The sequence below is a fragment of the Pituophis catenifer genome, unplaced genomic scaffold (assembly GCF_029215685.1).
Source record: "Pituophis catenifer annectens isolate HBS135680 unplaced genomic scaffold, rPitCat1.0.hap2 SCAF_3, whole genome shotgun sequence".
Taxonomy (NCBI): Eukaryota; Metazoa; Chordata; class Lepidosauria; order Squamata; family Colubridae; genus Pituophis; species Pituophis catenifer.
The window spans coordinates 22361151-22376338 of record NW_027256883.1 but is presented as its reverse complement, the minus strand read 5'-3'; positions in this window follow the sequence as shown (position 1 = coordinate 22376338).

Sequence of the window (15188 nt, the reverse complement as noted above, 5' to 3'; positions counted from 1 at the left end):
ATGGGGACAATTTTATCAATGGATAGAGATTGAATATAGACATTAGACGATGTAAAAATAAGAAACATGGGAAAATATGTTGTAATACATTAAATTTAAATGTAAGAAGAAAGATAAATGTGTACTAAGAAAATGATAAATGTTGAATGACACAAAATTTTGTACCCAGATGTTACACTGATTGATTAATGATGAATTGTTTGTTTAAAAATAAAAATAAAAAACTTATTTTTAAAAAAAGAATATTCAGTGGGGAAATGAACAGGAAATCAGAAGTCACTCCCAATGATTTTTTGGCCACTCATGGTCATCCTATTTCTCTATTCATGTAAAGAAAATTCTCTGAAATGATGACCCAATAGGATTCAGGTCTAATATTTGAGCTGGTTTATATAGGATTTACCTCAGGAGAGTGTAGTACTATGAGCGCTTATAGGCCACCTATATTTGTTTGTTGAATTTATATGCTGTCCATCTCACAGTTTGAGGAAACTCTGAGCTGCTTAACAGTTTAGCTAGGCAAGGGCAAAGATTACTATGAAACAAAATCTCAGAAGCAATAAATCGCAAGCTAAAGGAGTAGATCTTAGTTCTTAAAAGGTTTTTTTTTGGTAGCTGTATGACAATTTTAATCCATTTCCTACAAGACTAGTAGGTTGCAAGTACTGAGAGCTGAATGTTATATGGCAGTACTTATATTGCTGAACAAAGAGGTACTAGCTATGACAGAGAACCAAAGGCCATCCTCTGTCAGTCCAATGAAGGGAAACCAATGCAGACTGAAGAGATCCTTTAATTGGCGGATAGTCTGGGAATCTACCTAGCAAAGCAACCTCAGGATAAGCTAAAAACCTCTGTGATTATTAAGTAATCCTTGCTCATCAGTGTAAATGTATCAGTGGCCACTGTGCACCAGTAGGTTATCAATCCTTTTTATTCTTAGAGTGAAATTTCTGAAAGGTAGTTGAATTAGAAACTGTATTTGCAATATCCCTGTTAATGTATGGCCAATATAAAACTTCCTTAGTCTGACATTTCCATTTTTCCTATCACTATGACCCTCATGAATCCTTTGAATCATATCAGTCTTTAAGGCAGCAGGGAGAACTAATCAGTGGCCTTTAAAATAAAACATCATCAATTACAAAAAGGTCTGGCCCAAATTGGAAGTCTGGAACTCAATCAATAATAGCTTTCATAGCTGTAGGCAGTACAGCATCTAGCTAAATAAACTTATTCCACAGTCTCTCAGAGACTGTTGGCCAATGCCATTTCCATGCACAGTGCTACTATGAAGACTTAACAGAATAATTAAAGCTGCTTACAGGTCCATATCATTTTGTCCAAAGTCAAACCAATGTTCTCCAAAACCCCTTTTCTTTGCAATTTTGGGTTTGTTGGGCTTAGCACCAGCCTGACTTTTATCAAGGATTCCATAACTTGGCTACTTGCTTCAGTAGCTTTAAGTCAGTGAGGAAGTCTTCAAAAGCGTCACCACTTGTTGACTTTGATGAAATTTAAATCTCACATGTCCCATTTGTTTTTGGTGTACAGTACTTTTATTTTTATAAGACATCTATTCTTAAGTAAGTTCCATGCCCTTAAAAATACCAACCTTTCCTTGCCCAGCTACAATGAGGAAAACTATTGCTACAGATAGTTCCTGCCTTAATATATACAGTATTCACTTAGTGAATACTGCATATTCATTTAGTGATCATTCAAAATTATATTGGCATTGAAAAAAGTGACAAAAGTCCTTGCACTTTTGACCATCACAGTATGCCCATGGTCACATGATCAAATTTTGGGTGCTTGACAACCAACATGCATTTATGATGGCTGCAGTGTCCCAGAGTCTGTTGATTACTATTTGCAACTTTCCCATCAGGCTTCCAATACGTAAAGTCAATGGGGGAAGATGGATTCGCTTAACAACTGTGGTGAAAAAGTTCATAAAATCAGGCACAGTTCACTTAAAAATTGCCTTGCTTGGTAACATAAATTCTAGTTTCAATTAGGGTCATAAGTCAAGGACTACCTGTATTTAATGTTCACCTTCTTTATTTGCATAACCTGCGGCTGGCATAGAAATATCAAGACTCTTCTGAAACATTTTTTCCCAGGATTCAGGACTTTTGCCTGAGAATTGCACAACTTTAGGAGCTTTTAGATAATCTTCTCTTACCTTGTGACCTTTAAAAAAATTTGAACATCCCCATACTGCTTGCTATTTGTTAAAATATACAATTTGTTACCAATTTTGGTATAGAGCAGTGATGGCTAACCTTTTTGCCGCCAAAAGTGGGGGGAGCATGGGAGGGATCGCAGGTGCCCATGCCCACATCCAAATTCAATGCGCCCTGAACTCCCGTGCATGCTCGCCCCTGCGCTCCCCCCTGCTTTTGGCACACAGTGGCATGGTGGGCCCAGTAGGCCCGTTTTTTACCCTCCCCAGGCCCCAGTTGCCTTCTTGGTGTCTGGGAGGGTGAAAATGGCCTTCCCCACCAGAGGCCCTCCGGAGACCGGAAACAGCCCATTTTCTGATTTCCAGTGGGACCGGAAGGCCCCAAAATCAGCTGGCTGGTGCGCACATCCACACTGGAGCTGAGCTAGGGCAATATTCGCGTGACCACCGATATGGCTCTGCGTGCCACCTGTGGCAGGTGTGCCATAAATTTGCCATCACGAGTATAGGGTGTAGGTTTCAACAAAGGCTTTTGAAAAGCACATATTCCCTGGTTTTTCAGATTTCCAGGCTGAGATATTGACAAGCTACTACCTTAACAAGCATGGCTGGGTTTTGTCACTTCTTTCTGATGTGTGCTTGTATAACATACCCATTGAGAATCTTCTTCTTTCAAGCATTTCATAAGAATACTCAACTGACAATATTCTACGTTTTCCTAAATGAAGAATCTAACCTACTAATGATTCTTTCCAGTAAACATGGCTCCATTAGGATAAAATGTGTTGAATAAAATTCCCCAGAGCATTACTACTGAATGAAGGCAACGTGCCAATTCCAGTGGAGATTGGTTTTTTTTTTTAAAAAAAGCAAAAAAACACAGTTATAATAGATAGAGGGCAGCTCATCAGAAAGAAGCATCAAAGCAAAGCAAAGCCCCAGAGATTTGTAAACAAATTCTATTTTATGTTGAAGAAATAAAGCTATCACCACTTTTCAAGCAGCTGCATAATGCATTTTAAAAATATGGTCTGTATTTCAAAGTGAAAACAAACATTGCAAAGTGCCAACAGCTATCCATTCAATTTTCCTAGATAAAAAAAGAAAGAAAGAAAGGAAAACATGACATACAGGATATTGTACTTGTTGAGTTAAATTAAGTGTTGTACTCACAAGCTGTCCTTCCAAAATAAAGCCAAATCTACATGTTACTGGCAGAATCAACCCATCAACAAGTCTCCACAGGAAATTATAGACATTTTGAAGTGCAGAAATTTCAGTGCTGGGTTAGAACCACCCAAAAAGTCCCATGTTTGGGCTGGAAAAAAAAGCCCATTGCCTGAGATAAGTGGAAGATTTAGTGCTGTTCTTGCTACCAACTGCCACAGGTTTTGTTCCTTGTACCCCTTTCACAGAGAAGCAGTACTTCCATTTGGTTACAATCTGCATCCAAAACAACTAGATTTTCAGAGCCAAGGGAGATTTTCAAGAACCACGCATGGTAGTTTTTGAAGCAACTGTGTTGTCAGATCTTCTAATGAGATGCTTGGAAGATTTCCTCAGAACTACCTCTATAGGTTCAGAGATATCTGTAGGGAAGATTATAAAACAATTCAAAATGATGACTTGGATGACTTTCTTAACTCCCTCTTTCCTTGCAAATCCCTCAGTCATCTAGGTCATGGTTGTCCCAAAGGTATTTTTTTCAAAAGATCTGGACTTCCTTTGTTTTTCCTTGAAGACATTTCATTTCTCATCCAAGAAGCTTCTTCAGTTCTGACTAATGGTGGAGAATGGAAGGATTTATATTCCTTGCTGTCATCCAGTTGTTAGCTCTCTCTCTCTCTCTCTCTCTCTCTCTCTCTCTCTCTCTCTCTCTCTCTCTCTCTCTCTCTCTCTCTCCCTCCCTCCCTCCCTCCCTCCCTCCCTCCCTCCCTCCCTCCCTCGAGTATTGAGGTCACTTGGAAGTTTATCAGTGCCCTCAGGGTCACCTGAATTATGACCACCCATTTGCACTATTCAATCCTTCCATTTTCTACCATTCAGTCAGAACTGAAGAAGCTTCTTGGATGAGAAACTAAATGGCTTTAAGGAAAAACAAAGTCCAGTTGCCTTTCGAAAAAATTACCTTTGGGACCCTCTGTAGAAGATGGCTGACAGAGTAATTAGTAGCTCTGATTGTGTATGCATGATATACCATGGATGGCACAGTAAGATATCAGTGGTTAGAGTCTTGGTGAATTTATTCTCCAGCATGAGCTGCTGCCCATATCAGCTATTTCAATCTTCCTAATGGAAGAGCCCTGTCCTTGTTTAGAGGTGCGTGTAAATTCACAAGCATCTGACAGCCTCATAAATATACAGCCATTTGACAAAGGGGCTAAGATGATAAAATGGTATACTAAGGAAGCCACCTCCAGAAGAAAATATGGATAGTTGAAAAAAACAGTGAGTCATGCAATGGACACATGGATTTAGAGCAGTGATGGTATTCAGCCAGTTCTATCTGGTTTGGGCAAACAAGTAGTGGCGGCTGCGGGAGGCTCCGCCCACCCGCCCGGATGTCATCACATCCCATTTTTGACGCATGTGCGGAAGGCCCTGCACATGCACATAGGTGGCATGTGCGAACGAAGCGAGAATTTCACATTTGCAAACCTGTAGTCAAGGTAAGTCAATACCACCCCTGATTTAGAGTCATTCAGAAGAAAGAAATTGAAGCAAATGTTTTGTTGTTGTTGTTGTAGTTATTTCCAGAATATTCTTTTGGTTTAATATTTGTACATATATTTTTTAATTTTTCAAACTTCAGCCATGTATGCACCGGCCAGCTGCTCTTTGGGTTTTCGGTGCTCTGGCACATGCAAAGACCATCTGACCAGCATGGACAGTCGGCCAGCATGCGCATGTGCAATGCCAGCTGCTCTTTGGGTTTCTGGTGCTCTGGCACATGCAAGCACATGCAGGCACATGCATGTGTTTTCCAGTTTGAGCACTCGGTGCCAAAAAGGTTCACCGTAACTGTCATAAAGCATAATTTACAGATCATTCTCTTGGCCTATAATTTGTAGTTCCATATTCTGTACTTTATCTTATCAGATAAAATTTGTTCCATATCTGTCATTTTTCCATTAGTATCTTTTAGGCATAGTTCCATCCTTAAAAGCAGACTGTAGTTATTAACTTCTGGCTCCATTCTTCAAAGATCTCCTTTAATATGTCCAATGTTATAACATTTTCTTTCCTTTTCTAGACCCCGTATTAACTTCCACGAGACTTTGTGCTTTCTTTCTTCTGCTTTAAAAACCTCAAAAAACTACTCCAAGATCAGAAGATGTGGAGGGACCTGGCCCACAGAATTGCCAAGGCTTGGACATGACTGAATGGATAACACTACATCACTTTTTTTTTCTTTTGCTTAAAATTTTATATTCCACTAGTATCCAGTTTCTAAAACCATCATTTATAGTTTGCTATGATTGCATTTGCCAGGATAATCAAAATAAGTCTATTTCCCATGAGGAGTTACTTATAGTTAACTCCAAAAACTTTTAGTAAAAGTTGTTATTCCAAATTTGTCTGGATCCTTAATCCATTTAGTTTAAAAACCTATTTATTTTTTTACTTCAATATCTTTAAATTCTTACATTTGTAATTAATTTTTATTTTGTTCAGAATTGAAGACAAACTCATGAAATACTTTTTTTCAAACCTCTAATTCCAAAGGTCTCTAATAGTTTTAGAATAATTGAATTGAATTGAATTGAATTGAATTGAATTTATATGCCGCCTCTCTCCGAAGACTCAGGGCGGCTTAATACTTAATAACTCATTTCTGAAAGTGATAAGAAAGTGAGGTTTGTGAACTTAATACCTTTTAAAAGTCTCAATCATGGTCATGAACTTTTGATCTCATCATCTTTTGCTTTTCAAACAGAAAACCATTGTCTGTGGTCTCCTCATGAGTAGCGGCTGTCCAGATCATGTATGGTAGGGGTGGTATTCACTTACCTTTGCTACCAGTTTGCAAATGTGAGCATGCGCCTTCCGGGCATGCTCAGAACATCAAAAATTGGACAAGATGACATCTGGGCAGGTGGTTGGCGCCTCCCGCAGCCACCGCTACCGGTTCGCTCAAACCGGATAGAACCAGCTGAATACCACCACAGATCTATGGGCAATCTTTGATCCTCTCCTTATCCAGAGAGGTTCCAGGGAACTGGCCTCCTCACCAGCTCCTCACTTTCAGTTCACCATACCTCCCACAGAAATCCATTACCACTTAGCTTTATAGGGTTGTTGTGAAAAAAATATGATTTACTTCATATGTTCCCATGGAGGAAAAGCAGGGCATGCAATGTGGAAAACTAATCTTGGAAGAGAAAACATATTTTGTTCCTTTTCTAAAACCTTGATGTATTCTTTGTAACACACTTCATTGTTTGCAATCAATAGTGACAAGGGACAAGAACCTGTTTCTGTGGTCTGGCTGTTAGGAATGATAAAAGAGCTGGCAACATAGGGTTTGATTTATAGATATTGGTAAGTTCATATATGCTTCTTGGAAATACTCTATATACCATGAAACACAAGAATTTCAAAAGGCATCAATAAAATGTTGAATAGAATGAACTTTGTTGTATGTTGGCACAATGCTTTGTACAGCTGTATTTTATACATATTTATTATATTTATATGTGTATATATAAACATCATTTTTTTAAAAAACTAGGAAAGATATAAGCTGACTTTTTCCCACTTCAAGAAATGTCTTTTATTTATTTTTTTATTTAAATATGAAGATGATTCTTAAAATATGGTAGTATCCACATGTTCACTTTTGAAAAAAAAAATATTTAGAATTCTCTCCCCCCTCAGCCCAAGGGATCCTTCAGTCTGTTGTACTATTTCTGCTATAAGACAAAAGGGATATACATCAAATAAATAAGTAATAGGACAACACTTCTGAACCCATTTCATGGTGACCTCCGAATGGACAGTCATCTCTGCCCATTTTAGAACATTTTAGTTTGGACAGGGACATATATTTCACTCTGATTTACAACTTTTGACTTCGACTTGACACTTTCCTCTGTTCTAAGGCAGGTAACATGTGAGATGAAGAAATGATGGCAAGGAGCTGCATCAGCAAGTCGGAATCACATCTGCCACTTTATGTTCTATGTTTTAGTGAATCTTTTCTGGGATCTTTCCAATTCAGTTTTCTTCTCTAAAAAATACCAACATTTTGACTCCCCTTCCAGGTCCCTAATTTATTGTCTCTTTCTACTTGTCCCCTATGGTAGAATTGCAGACTTTTAAATTGCATTTCGAAGCATCAGCTGGTTTCAATTTCAAAGGGTATAAAGGATCCGATCAACTTACCATTTTTTTCAGACCTAAATTTAGAAGAGGAAATCAACCAAAAAAAATAAAGTTTTTGGCCTCCACACACCACATTTTCGGGCCTTTTTCTGGGCCTTTTCCAGCCCATTTTCAAGGCTTTTTTCTACCTGTTTTCTAGACTTTATTCAGCCCATTTTTGAGGCTTTTTTTCAGCCCATTTTTTTCCAAAAAAGTGGCCCCAAAAAGCCTCTAAAATGGGCTGAAAAAAGCTTCAAAAATGGGCTGAAAAAAGCCTCAAAAATGGGATGAAAAGCCTCAAAAATGGGCCAAGAAAGCCTCAAAAACAGGCCAAAAAAAGCCTAAAAATGGGCTGAAAAAAGCCCCTAAAATGGGCCCCAAAAAGGCCTGAAAAAGGCAAAAAATTAAAAAAGCCCCCAAAATGGGGCATGCGGAGGCAAAAAAAAAACGGTTGGCAAGTGGGTGGGGCTTCAGCATTATTTGCTCTATAAGATGCACGGACATTTTCACCCCCTTTTGTCAAACTCAGAGTAAGCTACTGGATATAAACAGAGAGCAAACCCCACTCTCTTTTGGTAGCACTGAAGATGTTATCTAGTTGGTTAATGAAACATCTGTAAGAGAGCCGAGGTGGCGCAGTGGTTAGAGTGCTGTACTGCAGCTACTTCAGCTGACTGCTAGTTCAGCAGATCAGCAGATCAAATCTCACCGGCTCAAGGTTGACTCAGCCTTCCATCCTTCCGAGGTGGGTAAAATGAGGACCCAGATTGTTGGGGGCAATATGCTATTAGTATACTGTTGATTGTTGTAAGCCGCCCAGAGTCCTCGGAGAGTGGGCGGCATTGAAATATGAACAATAAAATTAAAATAACGAAAGAAAATAAAGAAAACATCCAAACTCAGAGGAAGAAGAGCTCTGAGGATTACCTCTGCAGATCTGAGCATTCTGAGCGTATGTTCTCTTCTTATCCTTCATCAGGCAAGGCATAGTAATGATATGACATGCAATAAAAGTGGGGAAATACTGTAGGTTGATGAAGATTATGTGTCATCAAGTCATTACTGATTCTTAGTGGTCTCATAGACAGATTTTCTCCAGCATGATTTCTTCTGCTTCTTATTCTTTGACAGTCTCTTTTTACATTCATCTTTATGAAGTCTTTAACATATTTCTACATGTTTCTGGTTCCCTGTCAATTAGGTTTGGGGCTTCAAAGCGATTCCTGATGTTCTCCTTAAAATATGCTCAACTTGGTATCCTGAAAACTGGTTGGCTTTATTCTTCAGCCAACCAGTTTTCAGGATACCAAGCTGGACTTGGAATTTGCATACTAACGTTCACATCTTTAGAGTTATAGCTAAGCTTTTTCTATGTCTTTGTATCAATAAAATTTTCAGTTTTATTTCAGTTTCATTTCTGTGTGATGTCAATGCCTATAGACATTGTTTTGGTTGTGGGAAGATTGTGTTAGCAAAGAAAAAGTAATTGAATTGACAGAAATTGATTCTCCTGTTTCATTTCAGTTTCCTAGACTATTCTTAGACCATCTGTTTCCAACTTTGTCTTTCCAATCTTCCATCACAAGCAGCACATCTTGCTTGAATGTTCTGTCACTTTCAGATTGAACTTGACCATAAAACTTGTCAATCTTCCCTTCTGCATCAGTGGTTGGAGCAGAAAGTTGGATAAGTATTATATTAAAGCCACAGAGTTTAAGCTCTCCCTCAGCAGTAATTATTCTTCATCAGAATCTCTTCCAGAAGGCATATTACTTATTTATTTATCAAAATATATTTGCCAATATATTTGAGTGGCATTGTGGCCTAGGGGTGAAGACTCTTGCCTCCCTTTCAGAAAGTTGAGAGTTCAATCCTAGGCAGTGGCAGATCTTCTCTATCAGGTTGCTAAGAGAAAATATCTGCTGCAAACTCCACATAGGTGTTGGGAAGGGTATCTGGCCAATAAACGCTCAGCTCCATTCAGTCTAAATAAAGGAATTAAAGAGTAATAAAAAGAGGAAAACATGCCACCCAACTCCAGTGGACTCTGGGCAGCATACAAACTAGAATAAACACAAAACATCTAAAAATATTAAAACAAATGGAAAGCCTAGACTGTAATAATTTAATAGACAGCAAAATCAACAAAACAAACCATTGAACAAATAATAAACTTCAATCCCTGGCCCTAGAACTTAAACCATTTTCAAAGCATTTCAGAACCTCAAGAGCAAGAGTGTAGTCCTTATTTCTTGAAGTATGCAATTTCAAAAGGTGGGAGCAAAGAAGGCAGGCCCTTCCTAGGTGCCTCAAGTTGGCTGTGTTTAATTCTGGAGTACATCTATCAGGTGGGCAGAATCAACTACCTGGGACAAGCTGTGGGTCAGCTTGGGTTATTATAGGTAATAACCAGCACCTTAAATTGAACTCATAAACCAAACAGGGGTCAGTGCAGCTTACATAACAGCAGTGACACATGGTGACACACATTAACAAGAAATCTGACCAGATATTTAAACCTCCCATTCTCAGTATAAAGTGACAAAGGGATTTATTCAAAAACAAGAACGATGGAACCAGATTCTACCACAATATGCTAATGCCCACAGTTCTCCAAGCTCTCGACACTCCTTGACTGCCTATGCTGGTTTCAGGCGAGTCAATCACACACAGGACACGTATGAATCAAACCCGGTTTAATCTCAGCTACACGACAGCTATTCGTAAATGTCTGACCACTGGAACAGAATAAAGTTGGAGTTGAGAGCTTCATTGCTCAGCGCTACTTTATAGGTCCTCCCAATTCTCCTACCGTCAGTGTCCTCCTAATTGTGCTCAGCTGCTGTGTGGTTGGTTTGAATCTGCCACCGGATTAACCCCGTAGTCGTGGTCTTGTGACGTCATTGGTCCACACTGCTTAGTTCAGGAGTGTTCATGTTGCCACCACGACATTGGATTCATGATTTCCCGTTCACCCACAATCAGCCTTACTGAGCCCCTGCTAATCCCACCACCAACACTGTGCATCATTGTCCTACATGCATCTACCCCAGCCTAGCCACCATCACCATCACCCTTGCCCAATATCATCATCAGCGGCATTGCCCGTCATGTTTTTCTGGCTGGCGACATTCTTGGCTGTTCCCCCATGTTCTGTAAGGTGTCGAGGGGTGCTTGGTGCTCGACACAAGCATTGCTTACTACTGTACAAATAATATACTGATGCACATTATTTTTCTCCAAAACCTGTTTCCATTTCCATTTGGGAGAGGGCGACATGGAAATAGGGAATGGTAAGAGCATCTGCTAATTCTTGAATAATATATCACTGTAGCAACACTTGCCCGACAAACCTCATGTATTTCAGGAATAGCAGTGATCAGTACAACAGAACCGAAATATTCGAAACCAAATAACTTCAAGTGAAAATATAGAAAATTGCAATATTTACTAGAATTTAACAGGTTGTATATAGTTTAAAGGTGATCTTCTGTTTACACTGGTTATTTAGCTGAAACATTTGTCCTTAGACTTCAGGGTTTATTTAGATCCTTTCTTAAGAGATATTTGAAATATATGACACATATTTCAAAAGTTCAAGGAATATTTCAAAAATCCATAGGACAGTCCTCTTCCTTCTCTTCCTGTGGTATTAAGAGGAAGAGGAAGATGGAGATAAAGAAGGATAGTACCACGGTGAAAGTTACCCACAAAATTTGTGCTGACATGCCATTTGAACTCAGAATTCTTCAATCTACGGCTCTTAGAATAATCATGCAAAATTAGTACTACATCTCAAGTTGTTCAAAACACAAAGGGATACATTTTTAGACAAAATGCATTTGTGCATCTTTGATCCCCCCAAAATAATTTACCAATAAGCTTTGCCACATTTGTAGCATTTAACTGCAGCTATGTAAACATTTCTGTGTGAGCTACTCAGCCTCCGATTCATCAAACTATTCCCTAGCATGAACTTGTCCCTCCTCCAGGAAATGTAGCATAAATAGATGACCAGAGGACCTTAAATGGGAATGAGATTTAATTTAGGAGTATGAGTATGAGCGCAAGTTATTTCAGAATGAAACATTGCTTCATTTCAAGGATTAAAGAAATAATAATGAGTATAAATCACCAGACCGTCAGCTATTTTCTTTTTGCTTTACTCCTCCTATTTACTTTTTGCCTTCATTTTCATTAGAAGGAATAAAGTTTGCTAGATGTTACATATAGCTAATACTTTTCCTACGGTGGGCTCTAACAAGGACAGAACTCCACGTTTTCTCCTAGACAAACTTGGAATAAAACTCTTCTAACTCTCTTTTCCTTTTCCATTTGCTCGTTACACAATTGTTGATGTGCAATTTTTGGGGAAGTGTGTGTGTTCGTGGGGTGGTGGTAGTGGAATGTGGAATGTCACACATGAGCAGAACAGGGATGGGTTCTACTTACCTTTACTACCGGTTCGCAATGGGGCCACGCATGCACACTAGCTTCTCTCACTTTCTCTCGTGCTCTTCTATGCATGCGCAGAAGCGTTCTGATGATGTCGGGGTCAGTGGGCGGAGCATCCCTTCAGCTTTACTACCAGTTCTATAGAACCAGTCCAAACCAGGGGCAACCCACCACTGGGTCAGAACCAAGATTTTGGACTAACAAACTCTGGAATTCTGAACAAAGAATTCCTTGGCAGTGATGAATCAAAATTAATTAGAAATAGAAATCTTATTACAACAATTTTATCGATGCATTTTGAAGCTAAATGAACATATTGGTAAGCTGCTAAGAGCTGTCAGGTCCTGGTCAAACAGACCATTCACAAAGGAGCCGGATGGTGGCCTACATTCATTAGGAGCATCTGGGACTCCATGCTTGCCAAAAAGCTGGTTCGTTAGTAAAGAGTCCTGGTGTTCATATGGCTATTAAGAACAAAATGGCTTTTTAGTGCATTGTCCAATTAAAGTGTACAAAGTCTACTGTATGATAGCCATTCTCCTACCAGATGGAGATTTGGCTATTCCCAGAATGTAGGCTTGCATGCTGTCCATGTACCCAGACATCTTCTCTAATTGCTCACTCCATGCATTTACACTTAAAAATAATAAATCAGGAGTAATAATTGGGAGATACGATTTTTGGAATTCTTCATATAAATGGACTTCTGCAAAACCATCAATCAGAATATAGCTGATTCTTTGAAACTTGCATCCCTTCAAATATTGTGCTCCATTTCCTGGCTTCAAAAGATAAACCAGAATGCATTTACCAAATGCAAATGAAATGAAATGAGAATGCATTTGGCGCTTAATATCTTGAGCTAAAAGTCCATTACATAATTGTATTTAAATCTGAGTTTTCATGCAGATTGTTTTTAGGAAAAATGGCAGATTAAGATGAAAGAGACTAATGAATGGTGGATTGCACCATCTACATGAAAAAGAGGGAACTCAAAAACATTCCTCAGTTATTTAAGTTAGACAGAAGAATCCTGTGTTCTGACAATGAGAACTCCTTCAAAATATTCTTCTAAAAATGGGAGCAATTGTTTATCAAAGAGAATGATTAAAAATAAATAGACAAAGCTGACAGAAAAGTACATTTTTTTTTCTTTTCTGAAGAGGACTATTCTGCAAGTAAGAAATCAGAAGTTGACTGAACTTAATTGTTAATTTTTATTTATTTTTATTTATTTATTTAGTTTGTCAAACATGTATAAGATAACAGATATATATATATTTTTCTGAGGTTTTCGCGGGTGTTTGTATGTAGGTCTTTGGTTATTCCGGTTTTCTCCCACGTAAAATTAGAAGTGTCTTGGTGACGTTTTGACGAAGTCTCATTCGTCATCTTCAGGCTGTGTTTTTGGCTTTGTGCTCCTAGAAGCACGAAGCCGAAAACACCAGCCTGAAGATGACGAATGAGACTTCGTCAAAACGTCGCCAAGACACTTCTAATTTTACGAGGGAGAAAACCGGAATAACCAAAGACCTAACAGATATAAGTATAAACATGATTATGAATATAGGAAATGGATACAAATAAATGGGAACAGAAGGACAGGGACGGTAGGCATGTAGGTGGACTTATGCACGCCCCTTACAGACCTCTTAGGAATGGGGTTAAAGTTTTGGGGGTTTGGGGAAGTAACCACAGAGCCAGGTAGTGCATTCCAGGCATTGACCACTCTGTTGCTGAAGTTGTGTTTTCTGCAATTGAATTTGGAGCAGTTTACCTTAAGTTTGTATCTATTGTGTGCTCGTGTATTATTGCAGTTGAAGCTGAAGTAATCATTGACAGGTAGGATGTTGTAGCAGATAATTTTGTGTACTATGCTTAGGTCAGACCTAAGATTTATAATATATAAGATTTAGACTTATAATATATTATTATAAGTTGATATTAGATGGCAAGTTCTTTAAAGAGGACTTATTTTCAGACTGTGCTTCTTAGGCTGAATGTCCAGAAATGGGCAATTGGATCACAAAAGAGTAAGCAAACCATCAATATCTTCTGTGGTGAGGGAATGAGCCTGTTTCTACTTAATTTTCAGGAGAACCCTTTCTTCTGTTTAGATGAAATATGGTCCTTCAGCCATTTGCCACCATCACCCAATGAAGGACATGCAATCTGGAACTGTATAATAACTTTTCCTGAAAGTGCATATTACCATAGAAGATATATGGCCAATATCAGTAAAAAAACCATCCTGTTAAGAGCAGCTAGTGCTAAAAAGAGATTATTTTAGTAGCTCCTAAAAGCTCTCCTGAACTGGAGATAAGGATCTGCCAGAGTTTCCATTACACATTTAATAATACATTTCAAAAAGTTATAAATTATTCCCTTTAAGCATCTATAACTCATTGAGCTAAAACTTTTGTAACTTTTCTCTGCCAGAAAGTTGACAAGTACATTTACCACCAGCTATAAAATAGAATGAAGGATCATTGGACAGCAGGAATAAGCAATCATTTTGGACTGGTGAAAATGTTTGACATTTTAAGAACATGCTTGTGGGAGCTCCCATGAAATGACTTCTATGGGAAGGTGCCCTTTTAGAAACCATCTGCATTGAGAATATGCAAGTCAGAAAATAGCTTGCTAACAGGAGGAAAACTGATTTCAAATTTCAAATCTTTATTGTCAATGCACAACATATGTACAATGAGATTGGTTGAGCTTCCTCAGTGCACCCCCCCAACACAATACAACTCACAGTGGAGACAGAAAATCCCTAACCCAATAAATCACATTAACAAAACACCCAGTCCTATTGCACCAGTGTGAACATGTTACATATTGCGCCGGCCCTGCAGTCCATCATACTACGTAGTTATGATGTTATTTCTCATTCAGGAGTCTGGCAGCCCATGGATAAAAACTGTTCTTCAGCCTGTTTGTGCGGCTGGCTATACTTCTATATCTCCTTCCTGATGGTAGGAGGGTAAAGAAGTGATGACCAGGTGAGAGTCGTCCCTGAGAATTTTCCTCACTCTTCTAAGGCAGCAAGCCCTAGCCACGGGTGTCAGACTGGCATGCCATACCATGATGCAATAAGTGAGGATGCTTTCTATTGTGGACCGGTAAAAGGAGGTCATCAGTTGTTGTTCCACCCTGTTTTTACGCAAGACCCTAAGGA